General features: G+C 49.7%; 1 protein-coding gene across 4 annotated transcripts in view; it reads right to left on the bottom strand.

The window, feature by feature from the left end:
• The window catches only part of OLFML2B (olfactomedin like 2B), a 308866-nt gene that overhangs the window by 191722 nt on the left and 106969 nt on the right, over nucleotides 1-10175 (bottom strand). The gene's annotated exons all lie outside the window — the stretch shown is intronic.

The raw sequence follows: 10175 nt of genomic DNA, 5'->3' as shown, positions 1-10175 counted from the left end.
AGCAAATTCTTTAATCTGGTTAGCCACATATTGTACTAAAGTGCAGTGTTGTGCCATTGAACTTGAACAAACAGAGATTGCTGGAATCAGCAGTCTGGGAACATATAATTTGTAAATTAGTTTCCAGAACTATTTATGGCTCCTTTTCACCATAGAGCTATTTGTTTTGAAATGGAAGACAGCATCCTCTAGAAAAGCAGTCCTGGCGTTTTCAATTCTAAATCAGGCTGAATCTGAAGATAGCTTTAAATGCCAGATGCCCATAAATCACACACATCCATTTTGTATGTTTCTAACCACGTTATCAGGAGACAGTATGCACAGTATCACCCTGCCAAATAACTTCTCTGTACTGCAACTGAAGTGAACACAAGTGATGAGCCGATCTGTCGAAGTTCGTGTTCAACAAGTTCGGATTTCAGGAAAAAGTTAGGCTTTTGCACTTGGACTTGACCCAAACTTTCCCTCGAACCTGAAACCAATTAAAATGAAGGTAGTGAGTGGTAGAGGGCTGCAAAATTGGATAATAACAGGACAACTGCCCTGCCAAAAATGGGCCAGGGAAACTACATAAAATAATAACATGAAAAAAAGGAACAAAAATAAAGAAATAAATACTTAAATGAAAACTAAATTAAATGCTGTTTAATTTAAAACTTCATTAAATGCTACAGCCTATGGGTATCCAGACCTTTTCTATCTGCAGTAAAAGAAGCAATGGGAAAACCACAAACCCTTCCTCTCACTGCAGTTAAGACGCTCTGGTTATCCAGGGCGGGAAAGTAAGAGTTCTCCTTACGGAGACTGTCAATTAAGGCGTGTGGAGGCAAATAAGTTTTCCAGGATGGGATAAGGAAAAGCATGACTATTTTAGCTACCTTGTAAGGTAGACTCGTTAACTTCAAGCATGACCTTTAGGAAGCCTAATGACAAGAAGGGACAGAAGGAACAGATTCCCAGCTGTACACAGCACTGTTTCAATCTGTTTGGGTCTCTTCAGTACAGTTAGAACCCTTACTTCCCGACTCTGGTCAAAAGCATTTCACTCAGCCAAACCAGTTCCCTACACTGTTTCGATCCAACCAGATCTGTTCCCTGTGGAATAGATATACTGGTTTGGTTTTAATCCTGGATCATGTCATTTGGCTTCTTGAAGGTCTTGTTTGATGTCAAGGGAGCTGCCTTATAGCGTAGCTAAAAGATGTATGGTTTTAAGAGATGGGAAAATTTGTTGAAATTTGCTTCGACCCGATTCGCCAAATTTTTTTTTTAATTTGATTTGACTCGAATCATGATGAATTACGTTAGAAAGCAGGTATTTCCAGGCTGCAGAGTGTCTGTAGGGTGTTGTAGAATGTTGTGCCATGCTTAAATATGCATAGTGAGCAAGGTTTGGTCTTCAAACAATGCTGTGTTTTTGTTTGACATGCATATTACAGCTTCACTTTTCAATTCTATGGGCACTTACAGGGGCCAACTTCACCAAATAAGTGAAGCTGGAACGCCGCCTGACAAGGTATTGTCTGTTCCAGCTTGAAAGGACTGAGCTGAGGCCCAAGATCCCACTAGAACATCAAAGAGTACACACTTGTTACACTGACACCAGATGATTCCATTGATGATAACAGAAGCTGTTCTGTTAAATGCGGATAAATGTAGAAACCCCCCAAAAGAGCAGAGAGGGTGTCGACAGTAATTTTGCACCGAGGTCCCTGATCATTTTGCCCTTCTTTTCATCAGTCAGTGTCCGCTTTCAATTAGTCATTAATCCATCAGTATTGCTAAAGCCAAAAACAAACAGGTGTGGATCCAGAACAGAGATGACCAGTAAATGCAATATTTGCATGTGTTTTGTGTTCTGTATCCACTCCTGCTTTTGGCTTTCAATCCTGAAGCTTTTCATTCCTTCTGACAGATGAAATGAATTTCCCAAACATAAACATAACGGCAATGTCATAGAGTGGTGGAGGGTGAAAACAGCATTATGGAAATCACAGAGTGTTCCAGGGAGTGTTCCAGGGTGGTCAGCTGGCAACAGCATGAGTAGGCCGCAGAGTGGCACAATGAATTTGAAGTTTGAAATTAATTCGAAGGGTGAAATGAATTTGAAACTAATAGGAAAATTCTAAATCAATGAGAAGGTTTGTGTTCAAGTGAGTAAGTGTAATATCTGCCTGAAAAAGAACACTTAAAATCTAATTTTATTATACACTTTTAAAATGGTGCCACTCTTCAGCCACTAGATAATCAATTCAGGCTTTCAGTGTGCATAGGGGAGAATAAGACCAACGGGTGGAAACCTCGCATATCAGCCTATGTTGGGGGAGGCCATCTGCACTGCAACTTGAGGAGGATGTGCTTGATTTGTAAGAATGGCCGAAGTGCATGTACAGCTTCCTGGCCATTTTTAGAATGTCTTGCAGATGGGTGGAAGACAAGGACCTGTTGACAACCAGATTGAACACATGCGCCATGCAGGACGCATGGACCATCCCTCCTCGGTGCAGCGCAGACACCATGTTCCTCCCATTGTTTGTCACCATGGTTCCGATATGGACATGTACTGGCCCTGACCGTAGTTAGATGCCACATGTCTGCACTGCCGTGCACCTTGGAAGAAACCGATAAGCTCAAGGACTGGCCCACCTTCTGTTCTACATATTTGAGAAGGGCTGGTACTGCCTTTTAGGAAAAGAAATTTCGGCTTAGAACTCTCCACCCCGGTTAGGCACAAGCCATTACTTCTCTGAAGGGTGCAGAGTCAATGATTTGGAATGGGAGGGACTGCAGTACCACAACTTGGACAGGAGCACGGTCAGCTTCTGCACCTTGGAATGGCTGGACGCATACAGTTGTCTCTTTGTTATCACCTTGCTCAACAACTGCTGGCACCATGCTTAGCGAGGAACAGGAGCATCTAGACCGGGAGATGATGTCAAAGACAAACCGCTCCATTCAGCTGAGGTGCTGGAGCCTTGACTGGCTGAAATGGCATGTGTTCCACTAGGTGCTGCTGTTGCTGCGCCGGTAGGATGGACCACATCTGAGACCCATTTCTCCCCGACCATTGGAAGGTGGCGCTGTATGTGTCCCCCAATGTAGTATACAGCCAGGCAGCCCCCCAAATGTAGTATACAGCCAGGCAGACCCCCAATATAGTATACAGCCAGGCAGCCCCCCCAATGTAGTATACAGCCAGGCAGCCCCCCCAATATAGTATACAGCCAGGCAGCCCCCCAATATAGTATACAACCAGGCAGCCCCCCAATGTAGTATACAGTCAGGCAGCCCCCCCAATGTAGTATACAGCCAGGCAGTCCCCCCAATGTAGTATACAGCCAGGCAGCCCCCCAATATAGTATACAGCCAGGCAGCCCCCCTAATGTAGTATACAGCCAGGCAGCCCCCCCAATGTAGTATACAGCCAGGCAGCCCCCCCCCCCAATGTAGTATACAGCCAGGCAGCCCCCCCAATATAGTATACAGCCAGGCAGCCCCCCAATATAGTATACAACCAGGCAGCCCCCCAATGTAGTATACAGTCAGGCAGCCCCCCCAATGTAGTATACAGCCAGGCAGCCCCCCCAATGTAGTATACAGCCAGGCAGCCCCCCAATATAGTATACAGCCAGGCAGCCCCCCCAATGTAGTATACAGCCAGGCAGCCCCCCCAATGTAGTATACAGCCAGGCAGCCCCCCAATATAGTATACAGCCAGGCAGCCCCCCCAATGTAGTATACAGCCAGGCAGAAGCCCCCCCAATGTAGTATACAGCCAGGCAGCCCCCTGCCAAAAAAAATAAAAAACTTAATACTCACCCTCCGGTGTCTGGATCGTTGGCGCGGCTCCCGATCTTCGGCGCGGGTCCCGGCGGCTCCTCTTCACTCTTCTTTCTTCTCTGTTCTCTCGCCGGCAGAGTCGCATCCATGCGATCTGCGGCGGGCGCACACTATGATGCGGCGGTGTCGCCACTGATGACGACATCAACGGCGACACCGCCCCATCATAGTGTGCAACTCTGCCGGCGAGAGAGCAGAGAAGAAAGAAGAGGAGCCTCCGGGACCCGCTCCGAAGATCGGGAGCCACGTGCTGAACATCGGGACCCGCGCCAACGATCCGGACACCGGAGGGTGAGTATTAAGTTTTTTATTTTTTTACTTGACTCGTGTATAAGCCGAGGGGAGTTTTTTCAGCACATTTTAAAAATCTTTGTAAACTTCGGAATTGCAGGAATTGCCAGGTACTGAGTTTATTTTTATTTTATATGATGAGGGACCCTTAGTGAGGGAAGGCTGCTACATATTTCATGATTAAGGGGAGAATACTGTGTATTTCATGAATGAGTGATGACTTCAGAATATCACATTATTAAACGGAGGTTGCAAGACAGTATACACTCACCGGCCACTTTATTAGGTACACCATGCTAGTAACGGGTTGGACCCCCTTTTGCCTTCAGAACTGCCTCAATTCTTTGTGGCATAGATTCAACAAGGTGCTGGAAGCATTCCTCAGAGATTTTGGTCCATATTGACATGATGGCATCACACAGTTGCCGCAGATTTGTCGACTGCACATCCATGATGTGAATCTCCCGTTCCACCACATCCCAAAGATGCTCTATTGGATTGAGATCTGGTGACTGTGGAGGCCATTTGAGTACAGTGAACTCATTGTCATGTTCAAGAAACCAGTCTGAGTTGATTCCAGCTTTATGACATAGCGCATTATCCTGCTGAAAGTAGCCATCAGATGTTGGGTACATTGTGGTCATAAAGGGATGGACATGGTCAGCAACAATACTCAGGTAGGCTGTGGCGTTGCAACAATGCTCAATTGGTACCAAGGGGCCCAAAGAGTGCCAAGAAAATATTCCCCACACCATGACACCACCAGCCTGAACCGTTGATACAAGGCAGGATGGATCGATCATGTTGTTGACGCCAAAATCTGACCCTACCATCCGAATGTCGCAGCAGAAATCGAGACTCATCAGACCAGGCAACGTTTTTCCAATCTTCTACTGTCCAATTTCGATGAGCTTGTGCAAATTGTAGCCTCAGTTTCCTGTTCTTTGCTGAAAGGAGTGGCACCCAGTGTGGTCTTCTGCTGCTGTAGCCCATCTGCCTCAAAGTTCGACGTACTGTGCGTTCAGAGATGCTCTTCTGCCTACCTTGGTTGTAACGGGTGGCGATTTGAGTCACTGTTTCATAGTTTCATAGTTTATACGGTGGAAAAAAGACACTTGTCCATCAAGTTCAACCAAGGAAGGGAAGGGATTTAGGGGAAACAATTCTATATAACATAACCATCAATGTTATTTAGGTTTAAAAAGGCATCTAGAGGGGGGCGTGGCCTGACTGCGGACGGAGATGGCCGCACATTAGAGCTTCTCCTGCCCGAACCCTGCTCCAGCACCGCTAACGGCACCAAATCCAGTCCTGAACCACCTGTTCATGGGAGCTAAGAAGAGAGGGGGTACCCGGACCCCAGCAGCGCCGCTAAATCGGTCCTCTGCCCGCGGAATTGGCCGACCCCTTATGGCGGCGGCCGCCGCCGCTACCCAGCCCGCAGCCGCGGTGACCCCGACTCCGGCTCTAAGACCAGCACCGCGGGAAGCCCCTGCAACAGAAGGCCCGCGGACCGACTTACCTGCCACGGATCCTCCGCAGATGTCCGCAATCGAGGGGGTACCGGAGCCCGAAGCAGCAGGACAGGCTACATCACCTCGGCTCCACGTGGCCAAGATGGCGGGCGACCGCGTGGTGGCGGGCGCCACAGCGAGCGCCGCTGCCCCGACTGACTCCAGCACTCACCACCCGGGGGAAGCCAACCAGCTACAGCCTGATGAGGAGGCAGAGCGGCACGAGTCCGGAGAGGGAGCTGCCAGCGCAGATGAATCCCTGCAGCTCCATATGGGCAAGATGGCGGCCGTGCACGGCACTTCAGGTACTGTCGGGCACAGGGGGATTAGTAATCTTGCCAGGACAGTGCAAGTGGAAGCCCAAGTACACACTGCCCCGCGAAGCCCAAGTGGGGGAATGATCCTGGGGACACCCCAACACCAACAGTCCGGGCCCTGCTCGCCCCTATGCGTGGCTACTACAATGCAGGCCCAAGGGGCAGTGGAAACACCAATGGAGCCCTATGGCCCCGATGGGCTACCTCAGGAAGGCCCCTTTACTCTCTCCAGTGGGGCTAGCCCCTCATGGGCTGAGCAGGTGGAGCTACAGCAAGTGAGAGTGGGGGGTAGGGGGGACCCTCAGCGGTTGAAGGGGGAAAGAGAGAAGGGGACACCACCAACACCCCACTCCCCGGTGCTGTGGCCGGATTCAGGGGAAGAATGGCCGGCCACCCCTGTGGCACGTACCCCATGCCCCTCTCCAATGTGGTCTGCATCACAACCATCACAAGCCAGGCTGCATCAGGCCACCAATCTTGTTGGCTGTACTGCATCTAATACTGAGCTCTCCCAGGAAGGTGTCTTTGAGTCCCAAAGAGTCATGTTGTCCCAAGAATATGGCGCACTGGCTGAATTACGTGCCCTGAGCTCCCACCTTCGCACCATTCCCACTAGGGACGACATGGAAAGCTATGTTGCTAGATTAGAGCAGTCCTACACCGCTGAGCTGCATGCGGTGCGAGAGGAAGTTCAACAGCTCGAGCATCGGGTAACATCCACTGAAGTTACCCAGAATGATCTTAGTGCCCGTCTGGAGTCACAAGCTGCTACTATTGCCTCCCATTCTTTCCAACTTCAATATTTGGCGGACCAAATGGATGATGCCGAGAACAGGGGACGGCGCAACAATATAATAATACGGGGTCTGCCCGAATCAGTAGAGACCCCAGCACTCCATGATACCCTACGCCAGTTGTTCAACTCCATCTTGGAGGTACCGGCAGATACACCAGTGGAGCTGGATAGAGCGCATTGCTCACTACAACCCAGACCTGCAGAGCTTGAGCAGCCGAGAGACATTATCTGTCGGGTGCACCGATATCAGCTATAAGAGGCAATAATGTCGAAGGCAAGATCAGAAGGGGACATTATGTTCCAGAGGTCCCGCATACAGCTCTTACCGGATTTATCAAAACTGACACTACTAAAACGAAGAGCATTGAAGCCCTTTCTGGAGGAATTACGACAACGAGATATACCCTACTCGTGGGGATTTCCATTTCGCCTCCAGATCCGACAGGCAGAGCACAGATTTGTGATTTGACACCCGGGAGAGGTCCCGGCGGTTGCAGCGGCATTACATATCGCAGCTCCTGAGTTACCAGACTGGCCAGGACTGCCTATATCCCCACCGTACGGGGCTGCACCCCCACTAGGGAGACCCCCTAGACACCGAGCCCGGGGGGTCGAGGCAGGGGAGGAGCACGGATGGGCCGCGTTCCTGGACAGTTGCCCCCTGAATGATGCTTAATAAGTGGGATGGTTTAGATTTGTTTTCTTTCTCAGGGTTGTGGCACTAAGTGGAGGGGTGGTCATTTTGGGACGGATCTTGGGACGCAGACGAGGCTCCCACGATGATTATTATCGCTGGTTTACATTGATAGTCGGATTCTTTGGGGTTCACGAGTAGTTTGATGTCCCATTATGACCTCCTCTGCCTGCCAAATGTTTACTACTGCCCTAATTACTTAATAATGTTTTCTCGTTTCCTCTGTATTTTTGTCTTGAAACTGGATTTGGTTTATTGACTTTATATAGATATACTGTGTAACATGCGGTTGTGGGGGTGGAGGGAGGGGGAGCCTTTCGTAGTCAATTCACTACCCACCGGGGAATCCGTAGCCAGCGGGCCTGTCTATGGTATTATAAGTGTTGTTTCCCCACTGTTTAGTGTTGGTCTGTTCAGTGTTTGTCTAGCAAGTGTCTCGTCTTAGTGTATAGCCCTTCCCCTCCTATACCCCTACCCATTCCCTTTACTATAACACCTGAGGATCCTGTATTGGTCGCTATCCTCCCAGTTGGGCGGCATGAGGTTAGAAGGGAACCAGAATAGCTATGGATACTGTTCGCCTAGCATCCCTCAACGTTAGGGGACTTAATGTCCCGCAGAAGAGGTCACAGATCCTATATGACATGCACAAACAGAGAGTTAACATCCTCTTCTTACAGGAGACTCACTTCCGCTCCACCAACATGCCAGACATCCGGGATCGTTATTTTGTGCGTTGGATCCACAGCGCCAACCCTGAGGCCAAATCGAAGGGAGTGTCAATAGCATTTCACAAATCACTGCCATTGGAGGTCCTGGCGACAAAGGTAGATGAAGACGGCAGATATATCTTTGCGAAGGTAAGAGCCTTCGGGCAGTTGCTCACTCTCGCCACCTGGTACCTTCCCAACAACGGCCCCATCCCTGTTTGCAGGACAATGCTGAGCACACTGTCCGACTTTATGGAGGGTCACCTTATAGTGGGGGGCGACTTTATTTTTCCCTTAGACCCTTCAGTTGACATGTCAGGGGGGCGGGGTGCTATCCCGCTCAGCCACCTCCGTGGCCTGCGGAGAGACCTACATGCCCTGCAGCTGGTCGACATCTGGCGGACCTTGCATCCCCGGGATCGGGACTATTCCTACTTTTCTCCAGCACACGGATCTTATAGCAGAATTGATTTTTTCCTTTTGAGCCACAACGCTCTTAAATGGGAAACCCACGGCAACAATTGGGAACATCCTCTTCTCTGATCATGCCCCTGTTTTCTTGACATTGTCCTTTCAGCGTCATAGTCGCAGTCCATGGCGGTGGAGATTAAATGACAACCTCCTCAGAGATGCCATTTGTGCAGAGGAGATCAGACAGCATATAGCCTCCGTTAGCAATGACCCGGAGTGGAGCGAAACGGCTCACTCTCCTCGGAGTTGGGAGCAACTCAAGGGGGCATTGCGAGATATCTTTGTTCGTCATGGTACCCGCCTTAAAACAGAAAATAATGCATGAATTATCGCCCTCACGGCACAGATCCAGAAATTGGAGTTGCGCCATAAGTCCTCCTTGTCTGCATCCAATCTGGCTGAGTTGGCAGGGGCCAGGGAATCCTTAAGGTCTCTCTTGGACCAGAAATACTTGCAACATAGGGCTCGGTTTCAGAGCTATTTGTATGATCATGCAGACAAATGCGGTAGACCCCTGTCCCGACTACTACACCCCCGCTCTCAGGCTTCCTACATCCCTAAGATCAAAGGCCCAGGGGGATCGGAGGTTTTCCACCCTGATGAGATAAGTAACAGCTTCGCTTCTTTTTACACCTCGCTATACAACATTAGGGGTACAAAGGGTCCGACATCGTCCCCTTCCGAAACACCCCACATAGACTCGTACGTGGCGGAGACAAGCTTACCAGTCTTGTCCATGGAAGTCACCGATACATTGGAGCAGGATATAGAGGAGGCAGAGGTCTCTGCGGTGATTAAAGACACACCCGCTGGTAAAAGTCCAGGGCCGGACGGGTTTACACCGGCCTTCTTTAAACAATTCAGAGAATTGCTGTCCCCTTTGCTAGCCAAGGTATAAGGTGCCGTATCCTCGGAGTCAGGCTTTTCCTCCAGTAGCATGGAAGCCCACATTAGTGTGCTACCCAAACAGGGTAAGGACCCCTCGCTCCCAGCCAGCTACAGACCCATATCCCTAATAAATGTGGATGTGAAGTTATTTTCTAAGGTGTTGGCGGAAAGATTGGCCCCCCACATCCCGTCAGTAATACACACTGACCAGGTCGGATTCATCCCGGGAAGGGAGGCACGGGATAACTTAAACAAAACTATTCTCTTAATGTCACACGCGAAGGCGCGCTCCATACCCACCTGTCTTCTATCCGTGGACGCGGAGAAGGCCTTTGACAGGGTCCACTGGGGTTTCATGGCGGCGGCACTTAGACAGATCGGGCTGGGTCCTAGGTTCCTGGGAAGAATTCTGGCCCTCTACTCCAATCCCACTGCTAGGGTGAGAGTTAATGGGAACCTTTCCGGGTCCTTCCCCATCAGGAATGGTACTAGACAGGGGTGCCCGCTCTCGCCCTTTATTATATGTCATAGTGATGGAGCACTTAGCCACAGCTATCCGGAAAAACCCCAACATCCATGGGATCACAATGGGATCCAGACATTGTAAGGCTGCGCTGTACGCAGATGATTTGTTGTTGTATGTTTCTCAACCAA

Source organism: Engystomops pustulosus, chromosome 10, assembly GCF_040894005.1.
Source record: "Engystomops pustulosus chromosome 10, aEngPut4.maternal, whole genome shotgun sequence".
In the NCBI taxonomy this organism is placed as follows: domain Eukaryota; kingdom Metazoa; phylum Chordata; class Amphibia; order Anura; family Leptodactylidae; genus Engystomops; species Engystomops pustulosus.
This window is presented reverse-complemented; position numbering and strand designations above follow the sequence as displayed.